At 35.5% G+C, this 27,442-nt stretch overlaps 1 protein-coding gene across 3 annotated transcripts in view; it reads left to right on the forward strand.

Moving 5' to 3' along the window:
- Znf654 (zinc finger protein 654) overlaps nucleotides 1–27,442 on the forward strand; it is an 86,433-nt gene that overhangs the window by 4,270 nt on the left and 54,721 nt on the right. The gene's annotated exons all lie outside the window — the stretch shown is intronic.

Here is a 27,442-nt window from a genome sequence, read left to right on the forward strand (position 1 = left end):
GGTAGAGTTCTCAGAGATTTTTTTTGCTGAGGCACATTCTGAAATTTCTAAATACTTTGATTGTCATAATTGGCAGTTAGTGAGTAGAGGCCAGAGATACTGCTGCATACTTTTCAATGTACACGATAGCCTCAGTGACAAAGAATTATGTGGTCTAAAATATTAATAGGGCCCTGTTGAGAAACCCTGCTACCCCTTTGCTTTGGGTCTTTAATACTCTTATGTATCAAAAAGTATTTAATGCTTCTTAATTTTTAAGCAACTAGAGCTAGAGACAGTCTTAACAGAAAAATAGAATTTACCTCATTTTTTTTTTATGAAGTACATGCAAACATCTCTAGAGAAATTCAAATTTAATTTTTTTAAAAGATTTTTTATGTATTGGTTCTGGTAGATAATTTGCATGGTATTTCTAGCCCAATGAAGAATTTCATAGAATATATAGTACATTTTTAATGTTTTTTTGCTATTAATTAGAAATATCTTTTAATTTTATCAGTCTGCATAGTTTGAGAAGCTATATACAGCCTAAATATCAGGAATTGCATTTTGCTGCTAAGGCAGAGCTTATTTAAGTGTCTTAAACAAGGTCTGCATTTATTTCTCATGCAAAAAGTTTGACTAGACAGTGCAAGGATGGTATGATATCCTTGTCTTTATAGTATAGTTATTTGTTCTTTCTTATTAGTCATCCTTATTTTCTGTCCAGTTCGTTTCATGATTTCATGTAGTTGATGAAGTTCCAGCCATCACACTTGATTTTCTTGTGACAGGAACAGGGTGTCTCTGTGGGATAATGTAGAGTCAGCTTGCCCTAAATCCTGTGCATGGCTTTTTCAGCTTCTGTCCCAGCTGATCAGAATGTTAGTAATTATTTTTCAAGTTTTTGCATTTTCTTGATCAGTTCATGGTTATGATTCTGTCAATAATGAAGGAACAAAACAAAAATACAAATTACAGGAGAAATTTTGGCACTTTTTCTAAAAAGTAGCAGCATTGGATCCCTTTGCCTCTCTATACTTGCTCCTCAGGGGCAATCACTTGTCACTCTTAAATCTTGTGATATTTACCTCCATGTTTATAGGTAGTTTTTTCCTTTAACTTGTAGTTATGATCAAGTGTTTCAGTTGAGCTAGAAGGTAAGGACTGCCTTACCATCTTGCTCTTTAGCAAATGGACTTTGATTGTAGTCCATTTTCTTCATATTCCTTTTTCTTCAGATTTTCCACTCCTACTGTTTCTGAATCTTTTTCTTATTTTTTGTCCTCTAGAGTATTAGGAACTAGTTTATATTGTTGCCTTAAGAGAAGGGACCTATGAGAGATTTCATTTCAAGTTGACTGACTGCTTTCATTTCAATTTTCAAGTTCCTGAGATTTGGCCAGTGATATCAGTGGCACAGCACCCACTTGGCAAAGGCCAGGTCCTGAGTTCAATTTCTGGTACCAAGAAAAAAAAAAGAAAAAATTCCTGAAGTTTTCCTGGGGTTCTGTGGTCCTTGAAGCACGTATCAGTTTGTTCCTACCCTCCTGGTCTGCTGACTTGAATTCAAGTTTTCGCATGTCTGTTAAGTCATTGGCCATTCATCAGTTTATAATTTCCAGCTGTTCAAATATAACCATATATCCATTCTTTCTGTCCTTGTGGGTTTAGGTTTTTTAAAACAAAATTTTTTACTGTTATTTTAGTGAAGTTTGCAGGTGGAAATATAGTAAATGTGTGTGCAATCTGCCATAACTAATTAGAAGTCTCAAATTTTACTCCATTTTCTAACTTAGTAAAATGTACTCTATGTGGAAGATGAGGAAAAGTCCACTCTGTAGTGAATTTTCAGCACCAGAATTTTCACTGCATTGATTTACGTTGGCAAAACTAAATTTTTATTTCTAAATTGCAAATTAAACGTATCAGCTTTTTTCAAAAATATATTTTTAAAAATATTTTTAAAAGCTTAAGCACATTTGCGGAGATGTTTTTACTTTATAAAAGGTGAATTTCATGGGAAAAATTATTACAACTAGGAAAATACAGAAAACTAAACCTTCATCCATCATGGCTATATTTGGGAAATTATTCAGTCTTTTTTTAAGGTTGATTTTCAGAGTTGAGGTCTACTGATTGTTCATGATGCCATTATTTATAAATCACTGAAAACAACTTCAGAGATAGTAACAGAGCCTTTTCATGGAATCCTGTTTCCCTTAGCAATCATATTTGTGAAGAATACAGTAGTATTTGGTTGAAAAACTTTATTCCTTCCATGATTCTCGTTGCAAACAAATTGAATGAAAAACAAAACAAATTCAATAGTTAGGTCTCATCTAGCTCAGTTTGTGACTAAAATTGTGGAGAGCATTGAGTTCATGAACTGTGGTACCACCTTATTTATTTATATGGAGAAGTGTTTATAGAATTGACTATCTTTTAATGCTTGGGACCAAAAATAAGTGTTATAGATTTTGGAAATTTTTTTTCAGATTTTGGATTATTTGCATATATATAATTAGATTCTTTTGGATTGAACTTAAGTCTAAACATGAAATTAATTTATATTTAATATGTACTTCATATGCATAGGCAGAAGATAATTTTATTTATTAAATATGCTTGTAGTGCATGTCACATTTTGACTTTTTGTTTGTTTCGGTTTGGTTTCATTCTCTTGAGGCAGGGTCTTACTTTGTAGGTCAGGCTGGTGTAGAACTCACAGCAGTCCGTCTGACTCAGTCTCCACAGTGGAGTGCTGGGGTTACAGGCATGCATCAGCATACCCAGACTTGCATTTTGATTCTGACTCACCACCTGAGGTTAGGTGTGGGGTTTTTCACTTGTGGTGTCACATGAATTTTTAGTTTTAGAGCATTGGATTTTGGATTTTTGTGTTGTGTTATGTCAAGCTATACAATAAAAACTATGTAAAAGACAGGATATAGGTGATTTCGCTTTTGTAAATAAAAACACACTTATTTCTAGCAATGTATGACTTCTTAGTGGTATGGCTGACTTACGTTTTTTTCTTTACATCATTTATTTATTTAGATTTTTTTGATTAAACCTATTGTTAATATTCAAAAGAAAAAGTACTAAAAATGTTTTTGCTTCTGCTTCACAGAACAATTAAATGCAAAAATATTTTGAATATGTTGAAATTGTAAATTTTTTTTCTGTGAAACTACTTTTATTTTTTAAAGATACATAATTGATTAGGATAACCTAGTAAAGGTCGTTATAGTTTGACCGAGGAAATCCTAAACTTAAACAACTAATTTATACAGTCTTTTATTACATATATTTCTATTATTCTCTAAATAATTACTCATTACTTACTATTTATTAGCTTATTACTGTACTTAAAAGCTATTAGGCTAAAAGTATAGCTCAGTGATATAATGCTTGCCTAGTGTATGTGAAACCCTGGGTTCAATCTCCAATTTTAATTTTTGTATTTAGAAAGGTAGAAGAAAAATTTTAAGAGTAGTTTATTGCCTTTATAGTTTTTAATGATAGGTATCTGCCAAAAAGAATTGGAGCACCAGTTGTAAATCTTATTGTTAGTACCAAAATTTTTTCCTGCCAAAATGTGCTGAATTATAATTTTTACAAGCAACCAAGAAAAAGAATGTTAAACTATGGTAAACTATGTTTCTGGTTAAGCATTTAAAAAAGTACACAATCTAGTCCATCAAGTGACATTAAAATATTAATATTTAATAGCAAAGATTTCAGGAAATGATACCATTAGCAACCTAAATGTGAAAGGAGACTGATTTACATAGTATGTTATATAAGATTATGTAAGATTCTAAAGCCTATTGCAGCCTGGTGAGATGACACACTTCTGTAATCCCTGCACTCAGTAAACTGAAGCAGGAGGATTTCTGTGAGTTCAGGCTAACCAGAACTGCATAGTGAAACCCTGTCTCAAAAGGACCAAAAAAAAAAAAGCCCAGTGTGTTAATAATTGGTAGTATTAACTCTCCAGCAAATATGAAAATAACTGAAGATTAAGCAGTAGAAAAACCATTGGTGTAAATGTTGAAGCTTGTCACTGATACAAGGCTGTGGGGATGGCAAACAAGTATCCCTATTTTTGTATATACTTATAATAAATGTTGTGAAGAATAGGATTTTTGCAGGCTGTGGCTGTAGCTTAGTGGTTGTGTGCTTGCCTGACTTGCAAGGCCCTGTGTTCGATCCGGTAAAGATAGCTAGATTCCTGGAAATCCCAATTTAGAAGGGAGATCTGGTTGTTGAACCTGTGTGGATGATATGTGAAGCCAGATATGTGAATGAACTCACATAGAGAGACAGTACAGAGTAGGCAAAAAAAGAAAAAAAAGGACCTGAAGCTGGGGGTTGAAGAATTCTGAAGTTAAATGGCCTAGTAGGAAAAGGTGAATCTTCACATAAAGTCTGAGAAGGATTAAAGAAATAGGGGAAACAAAGAAAGGGTGCTGTTAGAGAATGTTTTAGGATCAGGTGAGTGAAAACTGACATTAAAAGCTGCTAAGATCCAATCATTGAATTAAAAGAGTCTTTGTTGACTCAAAGTGCAGTTATTTGACAGCATAGAGTTCACCATAGTGTTGAGGGTGGAAGGTAAAGAAATAAAGGTATACAGTATGTATAGCTAACCCATAAAGGCAAAGGGAAGATGGGAATGCTAACTGGAGGGATTATGGATTGAGAGTGAAAACTTAAAAGTGAATAACTGGAGAGAATTGAGTTTGTTTAGTATCTTTTGGACATAATCCATTTGAAAGGAAGAGGTACATCTTCAAAAGAAACCAGATTCTACAGTATAAAATTCCTGAAGGATAGGAACAAGATTCAAAGCACGAGTGGAGGAACTGCTTTACGTAGCAGCTTCAGCATAGAGGAAAAAGTTCATCTGTTGGGAATGCATGGATTTAATGATTATGAATGTAGTGAACACTAGTTTGTACCATTGGTTATCTGTATTTACCTGCTAGATAAACATGATTCATTCACTCGAGATTGGGTGATAGCTTCATGTATTGATCAGTTGATTAACTTTGAGAAAGGACAGGCTCGTTTTCTGATTCTTTTGTGGTAAAATAGCATAAAGATATGAAAAGAGAAAGGACAAAAGGAAGAAAAGTGGCTGTCTTAGTAGACAATGTCATTCTCATTTTACAGATGAGAAATCTAAGACTGAGAGATTAAAGTGCTTGACTAAGAGCCAGCCTGTGGACTTAGTCACTGTAGTATACATACATATGTGGCAGTGTGCCCTTGCTCTATATTATTGCATCTGTGTATATATTTGATTTATACTTGAGCACCTTAAAACAGCGTTAAGTAGGAGTAGTGGAATGGACATTGATTTAAAAGAAAAAGACCAAAGGCAACAAAAACAAAAGATGTTCATGAATCTGAGAGAGAAAAAAAATAAATATAAGCTGTCAGAAGCTACTTATAAGAAGTGATTCTCAATGTTTTTATTTTTCCTTCTAACCCACTCAAATAGACTCTGCTTATCTCAGAAGCAGCAGCCCACTGTGGCAGTTATTCCTAAAATACAAAAACTATGATTACAAACCTATTGAAGCTATTTATCTTTATTAAAGGATGTTATGGGATATATTTTAAATGTTTATAAATGATTTAAATTTAAAGTTTCAGTCTCTCTATGTTATTTAGATTTAACCTTGAGAAATCTTACCAGATAAAAATAAATTAATATATTTTTGGACCTTATTATCTGTCCTATTACCATCCTTTGAAAATTCTTGCCAAAGATATCCCAGATTATTGTTAATAAAGCCTAATTGTATTGTGACCACGAGCTTATGGTAAATGTATCTTATTTTCAGGTGAGGGAGTAAAAACTTAAAATTTATCAAGAAACTGGAAAAATAATTTCTATATTTTGACTTAGTCATTTTTCTCATAGCATTATTTCTTCAGAATTATAAATTTGGGCAGCTTGACCATAGACCAGTCCATTCCACTCCCATTGTACTCAAGTCTAGTATTTAGAAAGACAAAGTGCTTTTACAAAAAATTCAGTGAGGTATTTCAATAGAAATATGATTTCTTGATAATAATTCATGAGAGCAACTTGTGAACTTCAGGAATTATTTGAACCTTGCACTTTATTGTGAGCAGGTACAGATATTTTCATTTATTTATTTTAGAGATAGGGTCTCATTATATTACCCAGCTGGCCTCAGCCTCCCAAGTAGCACACCAAGTGAAGTGCACCACTGTATCCAGCTCAGATTCTCTTTAGGAATTTCAAAACTTGCCTTATAAACAAACAACCCAAAAAAAATCCAAATGCACTAAAATGTTGTGAGACTTAGATGTAAGTCATTGTGGCAAAAGCAGCATGACTAATATTGCAAGTACTTTACTCGTGTTTGCCCATTCATTTCTGTGTTTTCTCTGTTTACATAGTTTAGTACAGTTGAGTAGTTTCAGTGGAGAATGTATGGCCTGTAAGTTACTTTCTGGCCCTTTAAGAAAAAAAAATGTCAGTCCCTGTCCTAGATTCTCATTTATTCTTTGCAGCGACTTTATAAGCACTATTTTTATCTTCATTTTACAAATAATATGGCTGCAACTCAGAGAGGTTTAAGTACCTACTTGTAGGACACATAGCTAGAAAAGGGAACTGTATCAAGATGTGGTTATAAGTGGGCAATGCGGTAATGGTTGATTTTTTTTTTTTTCTCAAGTGGTATGGTGATTTACTATAATGAGTATATGTGATTTGAAACTGAGAAGAAAAATGTCTAATTAAAACAGAATTGTGAGAATATTACAACTCATTCATCTTTTATTATTTTGATTTCCTATGTGTCATCCTACGTTTATAGATCGATATACATGTTTTGCTCCCATCCTGGTATCTGATCTGAAATATGAGGACTAGGATCTAGTATTCTATTTTTTTCACAAGCCTTCAAGACTCTGGTGCTAATTCTTATGCATACTAAAGTTTGATAACCACTGACTTAGAACATGGATGAAGAAAAATGAATTGGTCCAAGTCTTGGTTTGGTGGTTTCAATTTTAGAACAATATTTAAGTTTTAGGGCACAGTCGTGTCATTTTAAATCTTAAAATACTGTTTTAAGATAGACTAGAGGAAATAAAGAATGAAAGCCTACACAGAAAAGGAAGCTCTCAGAATATTTAAAAAAACAGATGAATGGGTAGAGGCAGTGAAAAAGGAGTGGGAGAAACTGTTTCAAGAAATAAAGTAGTTAGCATCTTGTTGGATACAAGACACAAGATAATTCTGAGAAATTTCATTGTGTTTGTGAGTATCTGGGAATATGATGTTAGTGTCAACAACAGAGATAGAAAGAACAGTTAAAATATCAAAATGAATGGCAGAATTTTGGTTTTACTGGATTTGAAGAGCTAGTGTCTTATTAAAAAAAACTACTATCAATCATTAGCCACAGTGTATATTTATTTTAATCTTGTATACTCATCATCACGTAAAAACAATTAAGTTTAATGATAAAGTTTATTGACAGAAACTATTACTTTTTTCCTTTCAGCAACATCTCAATACGTAAAGAATATAAAGCCATTAAGATAGCTGCTTATGTGTTTTAGTTAACTCCTTGTAGTTTGTTTGCAGGTTTGTTTTGTGGTACTGGGAGTCAAACCTAGGTCCTCTTGCATGCTATAAGCATGCTCTGTCTCTGAGCTACACTGCTGCTCCTTAAGATAGTTTATAAGTTTAAAATTTCCTTCCAGGTTTCATTTTGGGAATGTAAGCCTTTTTGGTAAAAGGGCCAGATGTCTCATATTTAATCAACTGAATAATAGTGTATTGAATTTTATCAATTGAATTGTCTCCCATTTTTAAATTTACAGAGAAATTAAAGTCCAAGAGTCCAAAGACACTCAGATTTCTTGCTTAGAATATTACTTCTTCAGAGTCAAAGAGTTTTTTTGGTGTGACTCCATGGTTTAGAGCTAGGAATTTTTTTGAGCTGCAGCTTGGATTATCTTCTTCTGATTGAAAATCGCTTCTTTTGCCCCTCTATTGAGTAATTATTTAACCCCCAATCTTTTTGTGTCTTACATTTTTAAGAGTTAAGAAAATTAATAGGTGAAACATAAATTACTGAACCCTGTTCAGTATTGTTTAAATTTAAAAACACTAACATTTTCCTGTACTACTTTTACTATCAAGTTCAGATCTACCGGTCGACATATATCTACTTACCTGTTTAATATTACATGGAACATTACTTTTGCCAATAAGATTTAGTGCATTAGAAAATAGGGCACATAGTCAATTTTATTTTCAGCTTTCTTAATCAGTTGAACAAACTTAAAGAATCCATTACTTGTACTTAAATTGTATGGGTCAAACTGATTTGTATGCTACTATATGTTTATCTTACTTTTAGGAGTGTGAGAATTCTTGTTGTTCAAAATTTCTTCTTCCTGAGAGAAGAATCTGAACTTTTCTTTGCAGAGTTTACAAATTGCTGTGGATGCTAGCCTGAGGTACTGGATCTTAATTGATGTTTCTTACTTTAAATTTCCTTCATATTACAGGCTTTTAATTTCTGTGTCTGCTGTGTTGTTCTGGTTTGCCTGTTTGGAAATGTGTGGAATCAGCTTTTACTCATTCTGTCAAGGATGTGTAATTTTATTGTCGTGTGTACGTGTTCATCAGAGCCACTGTCTGGAGTCTCCCTGTGCTCTGTCCTTGTCTCTATTTTTCTATCCTCACACTTGAGCCAAGACATTTTTAGTCCTCTGCTACATGTGCTGTTGCCTCTGAAATTTTAAGGTCTATTAAACTAAATCATAAAACTGCTTTTGTTATGCCCCCATCTGTGTTCTTTATGTGATAGCTTACACCAGTGGCTACCTGAAATAAAGTTGTTTTTAATATATTTATGAAGTTTGTGTTCAGGGCCCAGTGAACATAGCATACTCTGTTATTTTAGACCTTTTTTTAAAGTGCTTTATTTGTTCTGGGTCTTGTATGTTGTTCAACTTTATTGACAGTATAAAAGCTCCTTTTTGTTTCATTTTTTTGGCATGTCATTTTAGATAAATATAGCTGGTTTTAATTTTTGTTTATAGTTTATGCTGTTCTTAGGCTGGCTTTCTCTGTCTTTCCCTTTCTCTATTGTCCTTTAGTTATCTGTTGTAGTATCTTTCATACTGTCAGAGATAAAAGTTCAGGAATTCTGAATTCATCAAAAAAGCATTCATTAATATACAGATTTTGTTTTGCCCACTCTCATCTTCCTGAATAACAGAAATTAATCCAGGACTAAGCTCTTACTTGTTGGGCTTCAGCACTGCTTTTCCAGTTCACTCTCTTCAGGTGGACTTTGAAGCACCATCCCTTACTACATGTCACCATCCCTAATAACTATTCACTTGAAATGCCTGAGGTCATTTAAAATAATTTTTTACTTCTCAAATTGGTATAGATTTTGTGTTACCATTTATTTATTTATTGTCTTTTTGAAACAAGATCTCACCATGCGGTCAGGCTGGCCTTGAGCTTACTTTGTAGCCCAGGCTGCTCTCAAACTTGAAATGATCCTCCTGCCTCAGCCTCCCAAGTGCTGAGATGACAGGCGAGCACCATTATGTTACCTTTTATACTCAGTTTTCAAGGTGGAGATTTTCACTGACTCTTATTATCAGTTTTCCATTTATCTTTAAAAAACCACTTCCTATAGCTAGATCTTCATCTGGTTTACTCTTGAGACTGTATCCTGCAGTTACCTTTTGTTTTTCAATTAGGTACCTTTAAAGCCAGTCATCTTTCTTTTTTTTATCTCTTTTTATTTTTTTAACACCAAGTACGTTTATTAGAAAAAGAAAGTTGGGGCTGGGGATTTAGCTCAGCGGCATAAGCGCCTGCCTTGCAAGCAGACAGTTGTGAGTTTGATCCCTGGTACCAGTAAAAACAAAAAAGACAAAAAAAAAAAAAAAAAAAAAAAAAAGAAAACGAAAGTTATGGAATATCCTCATACTTTAGAAATTAAAAATAGAAGACAGAATAAATCCAAAAACAAATAGAAGAAAAAAATAAAGATCAGAAAACACAATCCCTTATCAAAATAGCAACATCATTTTTCATTAAAAATTAACATTTTGATTCTTACTGTAACTTTTTTTTTTTTTAACCAGGGACCCAACTCACATGCTTGCCAGGCAGGTGCTTAGGCCACTGAGCTAAATCCCCAGTCCAACATTTTGATTCTTACATTTCTGTAAAAATACAAAAGACACAGAATAGTCTAAACAACTTTGATAAAGGGACAAAATTAGAGCTCCAGCCCTCCCCAGTCCCATGACTTATCGCAAAGTTATACCAATCATGACAAAATGGCATTGATATCAAGATACACAAACCACCAAAGTACCAACATGAAGTTCCAAAATAGATACCCACGTAACAGACAATTGATTTCTGGCAAAGATGCAAAAGCAATTAAATGGAGAAAGGACTGTACCTTCAGTAAATATACTGGAACAACTGGATATCCACATGCAAAAAAGCCAAACCTTAGAGCACATCAAAAATTTCTTAAGACATCCAAAAGTCAACTTAGAATGGCTCACCAGTAGGTTAAAGTAAAGGAAGGTGTGGCTTGATTTGTTGTTTTGGCTGAAGTAATTCTCTCTGGGACAGAATACATGTTTTTTCTTTCAACTTATACTAATGAAACTGTACGATATTTATACATGGTAACATTTATTTCACTAATAAATATGTTCTCAAAGTGTATTCTATAAAATGTTCAGTTTATCATTATTATGGTTCAGTAGTATTCCTTTATAAGCAACAAGGAATACCACATCTTTTATATCCATTCCTTAGTTGATGAGCATTTAAGTTTTTTCCAAGATCTGACTATTATAAACTGTGCTGCTATAAAGATGAGTATAAACATATTGCTGTGGTATGATGTTTTTAATTCTTTTGAGCATCTTTTCTTTCTAAGAAAGCCATAGTATAATGTTTCTTTTTTTAAAAAACTCCAGCTTTAAGAACAGTTCTGGTAGATACATTTTTCTCTTTTGCTATCTAGTGTGGCTTTTAAGAGTAAAATCTTATTCTTGTTCAAGTTCTTACAGTGTTTCTTAACTACTTACCAGTTCAATTAATTAAGTATAGTATGACCAAACATTGTATTTTTTTGTTAAATTTTGTGAGATAACAAATACAAAACAGTTTCATCGGCTGGCAGTGGTGGTACACTCCTGTAACTCCAGCACTTAGGAGGAGGCTGAGGCACAAAGATGGTTGCAAGTTCAAGACCAGCCTGGGCTACAAAGTGAGCCCAAGGTTAGCCTGAACTGCATGGCAAGACCCTGTATCAAAAAGACAAAAACAAAACAAACAAAAACAAACCAGTTTTATCAAATTTTTTTAGTAATTTTTCTGTGTGTATATCTTAAAACATTAAAACACAATGCAATAAGCTAGACAATAGTATCTATTCCTTTTTCAAATTCTTTTTGCGTTATTGTCTTTCTTTGAATAACGCACTTCACACTATTTGGTTGGCCTTTCCTTTTGTCCTATGTGGTAAAATTTCAATAAAATGTCAGCCCACTAAATATAATGGTGAAGATGTTGATGGTGGATGTCCTGGTTGCATTTTGCTGTCCTATATTTTTCAATTATTTGGTCTATGGGACCTACCCTAAATTGTAAATGACTTTTTGAACCCTTTGTTCTGAATCAATAACAAAAGAGTTGCATATTGTTTGGTTCAGAAGGTTTGTATTTTATAATATATATTTTCCTCACTTTTTAATTACAGGATAGATGGTTAGATGAACTCTTGTCAATATCACCCATATAATTCTTATAATTACTGACCACTTACTGAAATTTGTTTTAGTTTCATTTCTTCTTTCAAGTTCTACCATTTCTGTATTAATAGCTGACAACAAGAAGATGCCTTTTTTGTCTTTCCATTTTATAACAGATTTTTACTCTCCAATATGCTAACATTTCCCCTTTTCCCAATTTATTCTTATGCAAATCTGTTGTCACTTCCTTCCTGTTCAGTCTCAGTGTCCCAAATATATCTATTTTGTGTTGTAAAAGAGTATCACTTAGTTCTTTAAAGTGTAGAAATGATATGTAATATATTTATGATAAATGTTTTTATAGAGTGCAAAATTACAGGTTTTCACAAAACAAACATCAGTTAGTAAAATAACTTGACCTTATTAGATTTCACTAGAAACAGACATCAAAGATGAATACAAGGTTTTAAAAAAAAAAGTATGCAAAAAATAGTTACTGTAAATGTATCTCATGCAAATAAGAATCAAGTGGTTGAAATGACACCTGTCCAAGTAATGATCAAGATACTAGGTAAACAAATGTGCTGCCCTGGGTTAAGTGATTGGTTAATCAGCACTCCTCCCTTTTACTGTCTCACAGTTACATTAATGTGGCTATACCCACTCTCCCTCCCTTCCTTCTCTCTTCTTTTTCTTCCTTTGTCTTTCTTAAGTAAATTTAGTTCATGTTGAGACTGAGCAAACCTGGTACACAGAGAGTTTGTTCACCTGTCCTTTTACTCTGACCTTCATATATTTTTCCTTTGGGGGTATATTTTGACTTCTCCGTACACCAGTTTTAATGTTTATGAAAGAAGCATTTAATGTGCAGTATTACTCTCCCTTCTGATTTTGGAAACAAGTGAAAATTGACAGAACTGACAGGGAGCAAAATGATTTACTGTTATTTAACAGTCACAAAGTCAGATCTTTAAGAAGGTACCTGGGATGCCTCACATGCAGTGAATGCAGAACATTTGCAAAGAGACCAAACCTGTGTGTTAGCCTTGGAGTGAAGCTGGTAAGTCCTCACTAGTGAAGGGTCAGCTGTTCACTTGGGTTGCAAGAAAAGAAACTTCCCAGGTGGTCAGCCTGTTTATGCTGAGCTGCAAGAAAAGAAACTTCCCAGAAAGAAAGTGTTCCAACTGAAAAAGTCAACCCTGCCCAGGAGGATACCCAATGATGTGACATCATATCACACTCTGCTGCTAGTGCCTGGCTCACCTGCAGAGCCAGCCCCCCACCAACAACCTTTAACCCTTTTCCCAAGCCAAACAGCTGGGGTGGGGGCGGGGCTATTGGTCTGCCCTGTTCAATAAAGCTTGTTTCTTGCGGTAGAGTGTCTGGTCTGGATTTGCTTAATTACCTGTCCAACATTGGTACCAAAACCCAGAAGGGATGCCTAGGTCAACTGACCAGTCCCTCCAGACCTGGGGGCTATCCCTTGGTCCACAGCTGACTGACCCTGCGAGCCTCGGACTGTTGCCTTGCTGATGCCAGCATCCAGACACTTCAAATTTGTGAGTGAGTTCCACTTATGCCTTTCTTCTTTTCCTCCTTGTCAACTCCAGTTCTTCTTTATGCCTTTTCGTCTTCCTCCTCTTCATCAACTATGCCTTTCCCTCCTCCTCCTCATCAATTCCAATCCCTCTTTATGCCTTTCCCTCATCCTCCTCCTCAACTCCAATCCCTCTTTGTGTCTTTTGCTTATATTTCCTCCCAGACTCTCCAGGACTCCCCCTCCACTTTGCCTTGTTTCAACTCCTTTTCTGGAGTGGGTTACTACAGAGCTCTTCAGGGCGCTTTCCAAGACTTCACACCTGACGAACTTCCCCTTTGCGCTTTCGTTTTCTTTCTCTTTTTCTTCCTATGAAGGCAGTAATCTCTACCAAAAGGCTTGTCTGCGCTCCAGGCTACTGCCCCTCACTCGAAAATCGTGTCTACACACTGAGGCGCTTTCCCTGCTATACTTGACTCCTGTCTGACTGGGCGTGTCTACATGGAGAGCCTGTGGTCCTACATCCCTTTTGGGACTTTCTATGGGTGATTCTTGCCTTTGGCCTCCTCTCCATCTCAGTGTCTCGTCTCTGCCTCATACCTACGTCCCTTTTGGAATCTTCTACAGACATTGATTCGTGCCCTCAGTCTTCTCTCAGTCTTGACAGCTCTCCTCTGTCCCGCTTTCCCCTGGACCCACCCTTCTCTCCTCACTTGCCTCAAGTTTGTTTCTCCATTCCCTTGACCTCACAGACTCAAACCCAAATATCTCACCTCCCTCTACCAGTTAGTTTAACTTTTCTATAAGCTAAACAGTAGCTCAATTTGGCTTCTAGAGAAGATTCTTGATTTCAGTATCCTCTAGGACGTAAGACAGTTACTTTGGCTGCAAGGAAATGGTCTGAGGTGCCCTGTGCCCAAGCTTTCCTTGCTTTTTGCAACAGATGCCCTTCTCTCTATGCTGTCCCTCTCAGATCCATCTGGCCCTCTTATGAGGGCCTGCTCCTGTATCTTACTAATGGGCTCTTGGCTCTCACAACCACTCCTGGGCCCCTTGGCAAGCATCTGCATCAATGCTCATGTTCATGCCATATCTCATCTCACCACTTCCCCAACATAGCCTCCCCACTTCACTCCAAGCCAACCTGAAGCAACCAGAGAGACCTCATTGCCCCCATTTCCTAAAAACAAAAGGCTGGGATGAAGGGTCAGCCTATCCCAGCAGCCAGTTCACTTGGTAAGAAAAGAAACTTCTGTGTGTTCCCTAAGGTTCTTGGGATTAAAGACAGTGAGAGGATGAGAAAAATAAAGAAAAGACAAGGCTGGGGTCAAGTGGAGTCCTTATCTCCCTGATGGGAGGAAAGTTACTGGCTCCTCACTGTAGCGGCCTTATTTATACCTTTTAACAACTTAATGTCACATGACACCCTATTGTCCTAGCAACCCACTGTTCAGATTGTCTTGGAGATAGGTGTTCTCTGAGTTGAAGCAGCTTCCTCAGGTGGCTTGCTCTGGGCACTCTGTTCTTGGAACAGTCATGCTCTAGCTTTGCATTTGTGTTCGATTTCCTGCTTGTACAGTTCCCAACATACCCATCTCGTTTTGTTATTGCACAGGATGGGTGGTCTGTTGAAGCTGAAGGAACTGTTAGGAGAACTCTGTAGATCTTTTTCTTTGTTCTTCTGTCAGTGTCAGTTATTCAGATGAGTCATGACCAATGCTTGACCAAGTTGCTTTCTGTGAAAGGTTGGGAGATTTTTGCTCCTGGTGACTCTCCTTAAGCACACTATACACCGATGATTATTTTCCTAGGTGGTCTCACAGTCTTCTTGATCAGAAGACCAGGGATTCACCAAGTATAGGATGATGCAGCAGAGGTTCTCTTCTGTCTTCGGTTCTCATTGACCTTGGAAGGTGATTGGCTAGCTTTTACACCATCTGTCTCTCTAATTCTTGGTCTCTAAATCTCTGTTGTTGAACATCCAGAAGAAAAGATTGATAACAGCACAGTGTAGAGGCAGTAACTTTAACATTACTATTTTCTCTGAATATCAAGCATCTTAGAACATTAAATGGAACCATTGTTTCCTATTAACTAATGGATGTTTTAACATTTGAATACCTGTAGAATATTAACAGTTATATATTTTACATAGAAAATTAGAAATCAAAACCATACCTAATATAGCATGACAATCTGACATTTTGTAACATACTTGAATTTGTATTTTAATGTCAAATATATCTGTTTAGTCAATTATCTCTATCTAATACATAAAAGCCTTTACCTAACTTGTTGACCTTTAGTGGGATGCACATCTCATAAACATTTGTTGATGGCAGAGGTCTGAATCAGAAACAAAATTCTGTCAACATAAATACTCTTTGTTTTACATTTTTGAAGACCTGTACACCTGAAAGCATGAATACACCATGAGGTTAACAATGATCTGTCATAGCCATATGAAACCTTTGAAGCAGGGCATCTTTAAATCAAAAACCTTATTGTATTATTTTTATGATGACCAATGTGAACATATTACAATAATATATTTTATGACTTTAGTTGGAGTATCTCCCATAAGGCTATGGAGATCATGGGGGCTTCTGATCAGTGAGCAAGAACGGGTTAAAGATGTTACCAGGCAGCTGCTTTCTTATTTATCAATTGGAGTCCTGTCCAATAATCCTAACCCCAAGGGATTTTTGTTTAATTATCTTAATATAATTTTTGATGACTTAAGAAAAATCCAATAACACTTAACCCATTAATTTTTAAACAATGAGAGACTCTCAAGTCAGTAAAAAATATATATATATTACATTTGCATAGCCAATTTTTGATCATTTGGACCAGCTGGTAACCCAGGTGCATTTGGACCAGGTGGAAGCATGTTTTGTAATTCTGTAACCCAAATACACCTTGATTAAATGACTCAAAAATGCAAAAAAGAAAAACTGTTGAGCGCAAAATAAAAAGAACAGCTATTCATAAAACAGACAAATGGACAAACATGGACATGATCTGTACAGATTGGGACAGCCATAGAAACAGGCACACAGCTTGTTGGTGTCCATAATAACTTCCTAAGTTCCCAGTGGGCTATTTAAGTACTTGTATCATGCCCCTTTGCTGAACTAGCTCACTTCTTATTCTCTGTGTTCCTGGGTTGGAACACTTGTTCTCCTCCTGCACCTCAGGGTATTTCTCAGGTGCTGCATGCCCACTCAGGTGGGCACTCCTGTAGGAGCACTTGTGCTATTGGCTCCACATGTATGAGTAATCACTAGCTCATTTGACTCCTAGCACATGCTTACAAACAGATTGGGCAAACAGATAACAAATACACAGATAAACAAACATCTTACAAAGTTAGAGTGCACTCAAATATATTTTCAGCCAAATTGAATTACAATAATTTTTTCTACAAATTTAGAATTTATAACTATAATTTGACTAGTCAGAATTGTTGTAGGTCAATTAACAGAGATCTCTTGTAAAAGGAATTTGTAAGGATAAAATCTCCCCAAAAATCAACATGTATTTTATCTTAAGAATACTGGTAAATTTTCGTGTTCCTTTCTTTCATTAAACTTTCAGCTTGATTACCTCTATATACTCTGATTGCCTATTTAGACCTTTGGTTCTTGTTTTTCATTACCATCTCCTGTGTATCCTGCATCAGTTCCATCAGTTGGCCATAGGTCTGGTCTAACTCCATCTTTATCTATCAGTTGTGGCATGGTCTCTGAGGCATCACTGTCATAGGACTCAGTGTCAGCTTCTTGAGAAGTGGAATCAACTCCTCTGGGTTTGGGTCTATGATATAGTCAGACAGCACACAGGTATCCAGATAGGCCATTAAAATACAAGCATATCCTTGACCCTAGATTAGCACTGGACTAGTTGCTTTTATTGACCAGTATAAAGCTCTTTGCCCATTTTAGTCTTTGTTTGGTTGCATTACCTTTCTGTTACAGTATTTCCATCTTTGTTAGAATTTTTAAAACATTTTTAAATAGTATAAACTGCCAAGTGAAATCTATTATGAGGCGAATTCCCCCTTTTGGTTTTTGAAATTTAAATTGTGAGAGCATTTAATCATTTTTAGACCAGAGGATTATAGGGAATTTTTGTAGTAAGATACAGCGAAGATAAAAAACAAAATGAAACAAAATTACACTTTGTGTTTAGGCGCTTTGGCCTCTGCTTTGCCATTTGTAGTTTCCACCTCAGGCTGTGGCTCTTGTCTCCCTGCCTGGAGGTGGTGTGCATGGTTGGTTGGTGTGCAGGCAGGTTGTGGGAAAATCTCAGCGCTGTAGGGGTTCGCACATATAGCCACTTTCATGGCAAGTTATCCCCAGACACTGGACATGCAGGCTCCATTCCTACTCTGGCCCAAGACCCCATTGTCGTTGTTGGGAGTTAGAACGCATGCAGTTCCAGTGCCAGTGCCTGATAAACTTTTGATGCATAAAGTGCACATGCAGGCGATGGGAAAAGATGGAGGTAGCCTGGGCATGGAGAGCCCTGTCCCTCCTTTCTGGCCCTGACTGAGTCCTGCATTGTCACCGGGGAGCTGGCCATTGAAAAGCCTGTTAGGCTTTGGTGGAGTCTGTCTCCTAGCATGTTGTGGGAAAGTTCCCAGGCCAAACCAAACCAAACTAAACTGAACAGAGGACTCTTTGCCCTGAGTGGACATAAGAAGGCAGCATTTATTTATTTTTATTTTTTAAAAATTTTATTTTGAAGGTAGTAAAATACAACAGAACAAGAAAGAACAGAGCCACACAAGACAATGCAGTGAAACTGGTGCAGAACTTCACAGCAGGATACCAGGATAACAATTATAGGTACCAGAGTATATCTTGTTATCTTCACAACAGTTGTCGGTTCAATTAGTTCAGTGAAATCAAACCAAAAACAGAACATTATAAAATAAATTGAAAGAGAATATTGAATAGAGCAAAACAATCTGAACAATGCAAAACAGTGAAAACACCATTTGCCAAGAAGGCATCATTTAATCTTTACACCAGCAGATTGTTGGATCTGGGTGTGAACACCCGTGGACTGTTGCAGGGATCATTCCTCAAAAGTAACAGCACTGAATTTAGGAAAAGTTTAACTGATACCCAGTTGAGAAGTGGGAAGTATAAAGCAAGTGACAAAACATTACATAATGGGTTACATACATGGACTCATATATTTATAAGCAGACTGGTCTTGAAACAATAGAAACATTCCAGGAACAAGGGGAGGAGGCCATTACAGAGTGAACACAGTTAAGGGTATTAGGTATTACATAACAGAGGAACGTTGTGGGGGGGGGGCCCTCCAGTTAACCCAAGGTGCCTTAAGGTATAGGCAGCCTGACTCAATGCTCATCAGAGATATGCAGCTGGGCTATAGACACCATCAAGTTTATCTGAATTTACTATTTTTTTTTGTACCCAGGATCAAACTCTTGACCTTGAGCTTACCAGACAGGCCCTTATGCCACTGAGCTAAATCCTCGGCTCCTAGGGTTAACTGAATTTAGCAGAAACAACAGAACAGTAACTTTGGTCAGATACCTAATTGATCATGAAATATCTTTTGTTTGTTATCTCGTAAGTGTGTTTCTACATTATAATTTGCCTCAGCAAGTGCACATTGGAGGCAGGGCTGCAAACCCCAGCTCCTGAGCTAGCTAGGTAGGACCAGGCTATCCCAGGAACTTTTCAGTGCCTTACACCATTGATTTGCATTTTTAAAGGTAAAATACTCAAATGGTTTATTTGGACCCTGCTGACTAGAAGTCAAATCAGTGGCTATTTTATTTGGTGAAGGAAGTTCCCTTCACACTCTTGTGCCTGTAATTCTAAATGAATTAGTTGTCTGCATATCAAACACAAGTTCACTGCCTGTAGCAACCTCTTCAATTAACAGATCTTTTGTAATGGCTAAATTTTGAACAGAATTGCCAGAGGCCTGATCTGTGCATAGTTCGAAAATATTTTTATCCACAGCAAATAATTTCCTCGACTTCTTAAGTTTTAGCTATTCCTTTCTAATCATTTGGGACCACAATCTGTCTCTTAGAAGTTTTGTAAAACTCAAGGCAAATGAGCTGGGGAGGAATTGAGGAAAACACCTCGGTTGTTCGGTGGAGCTGAGATAGGCCCCGTTAGAGGTTTTTCTGGAACAGGTAGGTTTTCCACATCAGTTTTGAATTTACGTCAGGTGGCCCAAAGATACCATCATCTACAGTTTGGACAGATAGTTGAAGGTTTTGTTGAAGAGACAGTTAGTGGCTGTGTTGCCCCCACCAGTGCATCAGCACAGCTTTTAGGAAAATGCCTCTCTTCCTGCAACAAAAACAAGTAGCTTTTCTTTTCCTCCTTCCTGTGGGCTGTGAACTGATGACCTAAGTGATTATAATTTGTCTCCGACTATTGGGGTTTGAAGTTTAGTAGTAGAGTAGATAGACTGAAAACCCTCTATAGACTTCCACCTATTTGGCTTTTTAGCATCAATTTCATGGGAGATGGAGAAAACAGTTCTACTCCCTGAGACATGGAAGTTTTAACCTGTGATGCAGCAAAATTTCTATGAGCTGCAAGTCGGAGATAACTTCTTGTGACTCAAAAATATTGGGTATATAAAACAAAATTCTCAGCATAGCCCTCCCCTTGTGGGGAAGAGTTATCTCCCTCTCTCCTTATGTAATTGAGCAAGATTACAAAGCTTATTAAACTTTGTCAGAGTTTTGGTTACTCTGCCATCTTTTCCCAGGTTGGGACTTGATTTTAAAATACTGCTCTGAGCCAATTTCCTTGTGGCCATCCACAAGCCCACAATGATCAAGACATTTCCTAATCACAATCCATGAGAGAAAACACTGGAATCAAACATACAATAAAATGTTCCATATATATTTCCAATTCTTTAAAAGTTGTTTGTTTCATAATTATACCATTAATGAAATCAATACATCTTTTTTTCCCCTGGGGAAGGAGTTTCTCTCAGGCCTGCTTATAACTGGCCTTAGAGAATAAGTTTCAAACCCACTCTTTACACCTGATGCAGCCAATATTAAAATACTCCAGTGATGACCATGCACTTTACCCCTAAGTTGTGTGCACATGAGAAGTGTTCCCTCTCCCTCAATCTCTGTGTTTTGGCACTGTATGCCATGACCCATGCAGCTCCTGAGGTTCTTGGGGTTAAGGACAGTGAGAGGATGAAAAAAATGAAGCAGAGACAAAGCTGGCATCAGGTGGAGTCCTTTTCCTCCTGATGGAAAGAAAGGTACTGGCTCTTCAATGTAGAGGCCTGTATTTATACCTGTTAGCAACTTAATGTTACATGACACCCTGTTATCTGAGCAGCTCACCATTCACAGTGTCTTGGGGGTAAGTGTTCTCTGGGCTGAAGTGGCTTCCTCAGGTGGCTTACCCTGGCACTCTGTTCTTGGAATGGTCATGCTGCAGCCTTGCACGTGTGGTCAATTTCCAGTTTCAAGGGTTCTCAACACTGTTAACTTTATCTCTGTAGAGTAAGGGAATTTTAAGGAAGGGTGAAATTTGTCCTTGTTTGCTTGTTTGGTTTTTGTTGTCGGAAGGGCACTGAACCTAGGACCTCACACATGGTAGGCAAATGATCTACCACACAGCCTTACTCTCACACTGCGTGGTCATATCTTTTGAGGGCTGACTTCCTATTTTATAAAGAATGAAGAGAAAAGAGAAAAATTTTACTCTAGACTCCCAGTGTCCAGGATTTAGGAAAAAGACAAATATAGAAGAATCAAAATAGAGAATTCTAAATGAGTTTTTGCTGTTTATCTGTTTCACTCACCAACACAGGCATCTTGCTTTCTAGTTCTTTATCATGGCTTATAGAAAATGTCAGTGCTTCAAAGAAGACGAAATTTTCACTTAATGCCATTTTTCCTCAGGAAATTTGTCAAGAATTCTAGTTGTTGAGAATTTGAGAAAGAACATGGCCTCTGGAATAAAGATTCTTTTTAAAATAAGAAAGAAGAAAGATAAATGAAGGGTATTGTGTACTATTCAACACAGAGTAGAAGAATTCACTTAAACAGAACATTTAAAAAACTGAAGAAACCACAAATTTTAAATAGTCTTTTTTAATAAAAAGTTATTTCCAATATTTTAAATGGCCATCATCTGTAAAAGCAACTTGATTTTTAATGTGGAGATAATTCTATATAGTCTTTATTATAACCTAACTATATTCATTCATGACTCACTATATGCCCTTTATTTTTGTATATATGTTCAATTTTAGGTAACCATTTTAACTATAAAGATAACTTCATAAGATGATTTGTATTTAATGTGATAATGCTCAATCTGGAATCCTTGTTTTAGCAAATATAATTTTCTGTTTCAAACTTTTAATTTTTTTTGCTACTGGGGCTTGAACTCACGAACTCTGTGCTTGCCAGGCAGACACTTGTGCCACTGAGCTAAACCATGGGCCCATCAAACTTTTATGTATATGTGATTGTTTATCTTAAACTAGTTTGGTAGGATTTTGATGTATTTTCTTTTCTCTTGGATCAAATGAATTCCTATAATATGACATTATTTAATTTCATTCTTCTATTAATAAATATAAAACAGGGTTGGTCCTCTGCTTCTATTAAATCAGTGATATAACACAAGATTTTTGGTGGGAAAACAACTATTTTATTTTATTTTTTTAGTGTGAATCATTTTCAATTTAGGAACAAAAGGTAGAGAATGAATGCCCAAAAAAGTAGGGGAAGTTGATAGAGGTTTTTAAATATGTTTAAGTTTCTCACATAAATGACATTGTAGTCCCCATAATGTGGGGACAAGGAACACTTTGTATGGAACCATAGTAATATTTGAAGAAACAGAACTGAAGAGGTGCTGTCAGTCTAGATCTGGGCAAATACCCTGTTTTGGTTGTTGTTTTTAAATGGATTATGTGAACCTAGATTACAAAAAGTAGTATAATGTTGAGTAAAATTGCTGAACAGTTTATTAAATAAATGGTTATCAATAGTTAGCAAAGTTAGTTATCACTATTGATTCATTAAATCAGATCAATGCAAATTTTTCTTTTTTTGTTTTAAAGAAATAGCATCACTGGTAGTAGATACAGAAGGTGATAGATTCAGGTTTGTAAGTGACAAGAGCTAGGAGTAAAAGCTCATATATTAGCAATAAATGAGGAACTGAAGGTTTGGGCTGATGCTGAGGAATGGGAAAACCTACGAGAAGTAGAAGAACTAGCTTAATAGCAATCTGTGTGAAAAAGATACATCATTGTTGCTGACTCAGAATCAGTAAGACCTAAAGTAACTATAGGCTGTACTGACTGTATTAAATATGATTGATTGCCCCATTGATTCTGACTGAAGTTGGCATGGAGTCTTAGGCCCCATTCTTGGAGCTGTATTCAAAAGGAACAGGGATAGCAATTTGAAGTGTGAACAGGCTATACTTATAATTGTGAAATTTTGGATTCTCTTGGAAGATAGTTAAAAGGGTTGAAAGAATGATAGACATTTAATTTACAGATGAGACTAAATAGAATATGTATGCAGCTGTCTTATTTAAAACAATTATTTTGTTTATATAACTTTAGAACTTCAAACTAGAATTGATAGATGTCACAGTATTTGCATCACTGAAAAACTTTTTAATAAATGAAAATCTAAAATTAGGCAAACTGTCTTTTGAAGAGATAAATTATGCATCACTACCAGTATTAATATTGTTCAATCCTCTGGTAGTGATAATATAGTAAGTATTCAAACTGGTTGGTAGGTCAGACTAGATAATGTTCAAGATTTTTTTTTTAAAACAGTGAGATGTATGAAATATTAAGATTTGGAGGAGTCTACTCAATTTTCCAGTTTGAAAATGGTTAGTTTTCTCACATTCATGGAAGTTGTTAAAGACACCTGATGGCACAGTGGTGCACATACATGTACTGTGGGAGACTGAGGCAAGAGAATAACAAATTTTGGCCCAGCTGGCAATAAAGTAAGTCCCTATCTCAGAGTAAAAAAGGTTAGATATATAAGTACTGGATTCAATGTCCAGTACTGCCAGAAAACCCCAAACAAAAACTTCGATGTAGAAATAGCAGCCACAGAGTAGTACATAGTGAGCTGCTATGTACAAAGAGCATGAAGAGCATGTTTTACTAAGCATTGAAAAGTACCAGCTTTTTTGTTTGTTTTGTTGTTTTTTTTTTTGAGATAGGGTCTCGCTCTGTAATTCAGGCTGGTCTTGAACTCACTGATTTCCCAGCTGACCTTGAATTCACACAATAGTGATCCTCTTGTCTCAGCCTTCCCTAGTGCTGGGATTACAGGTGTGTCACCATCAGGTTGAAGTACTTGCTTTTGAGCCCCTTGTTACTATAGCTTATATCTTTTGCAGATTCCAAACAACTTTTAAATTATGAGAATCTTATTTCTTATCCATTTAAAAATGATTTAAATTTTAATTTCCTTTCCTTAAAAAGAAAACACAACAAAAAACAGTAAGCTTAAACCAAGAAGTTTGTAACAGTATTAAAATTGCATAGCTAATAAGTGATTGACTGAGCTAGAATTCAAATTCGGATCTTTTCTATTCCAAAGTGCTACCTACTTACTTCATTTATATATACATTATAGATATACATACATTTTACATATACATGTGTATTTATATATATTTATGTGTGAGTAAATTTTGAGGTAAATTGGATACTGCAGTAGAAAAACTAAATGCACAATTATGTTTATAAGATACCTCTTAAAACAAATGAGAACATTGAAATTTGAGGAAAAAATTTGGAACATAATAGTATTAACTTTTAAAAATGACTTAATTTTTGAAGTTCTTCAGTTTTTCCTTGCCTTTCATGAACTTGACACTTTTAAGAGTACTGATTAGTTGTTTTGTAGAGTACCTATCAGTTTGTATTTGCCTGATAATGTCATGTTATTAGAATGAATTTTTAAATTTTGGACAAAAATACCACTAAAATGGTAATGTGTCTTAGTGTGTCACATTATGAATTACATATATAACTATTATATGTTTTATTACTTCCTGGTTGTATTTACATTGATGGCTTAAGTTTGAGTCACTGGGGTTTCTTCACCCTAAATTAACTCTCTTTGCATTTGTGGTTAAATTAACTCATTTGCATTTGTCTTGGAAAAGATACTTTGAGACTGCAAATCTTGCTTTTCAGGCTTCCTCTCACTAAAGCTCTGGCCCGTGGATCCTTTTTGCAGCATTTATTGTGGTGCTGTTGGCCTGTTGATGGTTCTCTAGTATTTTTCTTTCCTTCTACATTTATTAATTGTGATTCCACTGTGAAGAACAGTTTCATCAACACGTATTTATTTAGTCAATTTATTTGTAATAGAATGGACTTCTGGATATTTTAAAGTCTAATATTATTATTAATTTTGTCACTCAAATTGTGTCACTTTTTATCAACTAAGATACTCTTTCAAGTTGGCTGTTGTGTTCTTATATCTTTGGGCTTTTTGAAAGCATTTCTTTACTTTCTGGAACCACAAGATATTTTAAACTCACCTTGCATTTTCTTTGCGCCTATGGTAGAATCAAGCACTTCTCCCAATTCCTTTTATTACAGAATGGTGTTTAGAGAACAAGATTGGGGACTATAGGGAAAAGACTACCATAAAACCTATTTATTTAAGAAATTAGCAAGTTTCTGACTAAACAGATTATAATGATCTGCTTTCAACAGGTTAATACAGACAAGTATTACAAGCATTTGTTGAAGTTTTTAAAATGTAAGCTAATTGTGATATCTTCTGGTTTGTTAATCGGAGTTAATAAGCAGATGTTTTTACTGTAATCAAGGAATGAAATTATTATTGAACAGCTTGACTGATAACCTGTGAACTATAAAATAGTTAACATAATGAAATTAATGACAGTGGAAAACTTAAAGGATGGGAATGACAGCAATTTGAATAGACAACCAATAGAAATAAAGTTGTTAATGATCTAGTCTATTATTATCTGACTTTAAGTGTCAAGATCATTGTTTACTCACTGACAAACTAATATTTGGTCTTCTGCATTGTTATGTTAGAAAAAAAAAGAGAGCTCAGTTAAACATATAACCATATTTTAATTGAGCATTTTTGATGTTTTTCTAAACTGCTTCATTTGCATTATTTCTGTATTAGGGCAGGCAGGCTCTTTACTTAGGCTACCACACCAAAATGTTAAGGGTGGCTTAAACAATAGAAATTTATTTTCTAATAGTTCTTGAGCGGGAAATCTAAGATTAGGTACTAGTATAGTCAGGTCCTTGTGAGGAATGTCTTTCTTGCTTACAGATTGTCACCTTCTTGCCATGTGTTTACATAGTCTTAACTCATTTGTCTTTAATTATCTCCTAGAAGTTTTACATCCAAATATAGTCATGTGTAGGGTTTGTCATATGAATTTTAGAGCACTTAATGTAGTCCATAAAAGTTTGTATAAGGTTTCTGAACATTTAACTTAAATGTTTACATTAAATCAACATTTTTCGACAGTTCTGATAAAATGAGCCTTGGTTCATGCTCAACTTACTAGAGTGTAATGTTATATAGTACATGGTTGTCATTGAAAGATCTAAAAGATTAGCCATCACTGGACTGTCCATTTTTGCATAAGATGTGTCTCTGTTATGTATGAATGATTACAAGGTGTTTCAGGCTTATTGGGATATTCCTTAGTAGTAGCTTTTCTCTGTAGCAGCTTTGCTCTGTGGCTTGCTTCTTGCCTTTCTTTATCATTATTGATACAGTCTCTGTAATTGTGTTTATTATGCTTTTTAACATGAGAAGAAGCTTTCTACAAGTCCCTAAAGGATTCCTGACTTTGATCCTCTATTTCTGTGATAATTTTCTTTCAGAAATTAGAATGGTAGAAAGACTTAATTTTTTGAAAATCTAGGTAAATATTATTCCTGTTTGTAGCAACTTTAGTATTACTCTGTTCATCATTAAGACTTTATCTGTTAAAATAAGGAAAAGAAAGAAAATGAAAGATTCGTTGGAGTCTGAGCTATGACTTGGTAAAAAATATCCACATTATGATTTCATGGTGTCAGCTATCATTAAACTGAAACCTTATGATAGGAGTCACAGGATAGGAGAAAACTTTCCAAGTAATAGGGCACTGCCATATAATCGCTTTATATGTTAAGGAAATTTTTTCAAGGAGAAATGGTGGTATAATGCATTAGCAACGCCTGACTTGATATTATACAGTGTAAAATACTCATAAATTTCACTTTTTTTTTTTTTTTTTTTTTTTTTGTCATCCCTTCAAGGGTAATACAACCAATGTATTGCCCAGAAAGACTTCCATTATGTTAGGTTTGGACTCAGGTAGACGTGACAAAGTGGTAGCTGACTCCTGGTGAATGAGGGAAACTACTAACAAAACCTAGGGAAATAGAAAGCTTCTCTTCTGAGGAAATAAACCTAATCCGTGAATAAGAAATGAGTAAGATGATAAATAAACATGAATTAGTTGACTAACTATTTGGGACTGGAAATGAAAAATGAAAGGCTGTCAGACAGCTATTTTTTTGTGTGACAACCAGGTTGTGTGGTGCCCTGAAGGAGACAATAAAGCCAGTCACAGACTAGTGAAGGAAAAATTTTAGAACAGGGAACCACTATTAATCTAACTTTCTTATTTTTCTGTTCATGTGTGGTTTGAAAAGAGTTACGATACTTGAGGCCAGCATAGCTTGTATTTCTTTTTACTTTCTAGATACAATTGAAAGCTGGGTATAGGAAGTAAAAGACTTTTGTAACAAAATTTGGGGACAAAAAATGGTGATGCACATGTGTAATCTCAGCACTTGGGAAGCTGAGGCAGGAGGACTGTCAAGAGTTTGAGGCCAGCGTGGACTACGTAATGAGCTTAAGACTAGCCGGAACTACATAGTAAAATCCTATCTCAGAAAATAAAACAAAATTAGGTAAAGGTTCGGTAGGTGAACATTACAGTCATTCATGTACTGTACTTCTTTTCCACATTTTCAAAGATAATTGATTGTATTTTCAGAGATATCATGAAGTAAACAGTA

The sequence above is a fragment of the Cavia porcellus genome, unplaced genomic scaffold (assembly GCF_034190915.1).
Source record: "Cavia porcellus strain 051 isolate PalLab524CR breed Dunkin Hartley unplaced genomic scaffold, mCavPor4.1 scaffold_15, whole genome shotgun sequence".
Classification (NCBI taxonomy): Eukaryota; Metazoa; Chordata; class Mammalia; order Rodentia; family Caviidae; genus Cavia; species Cavia porcellus.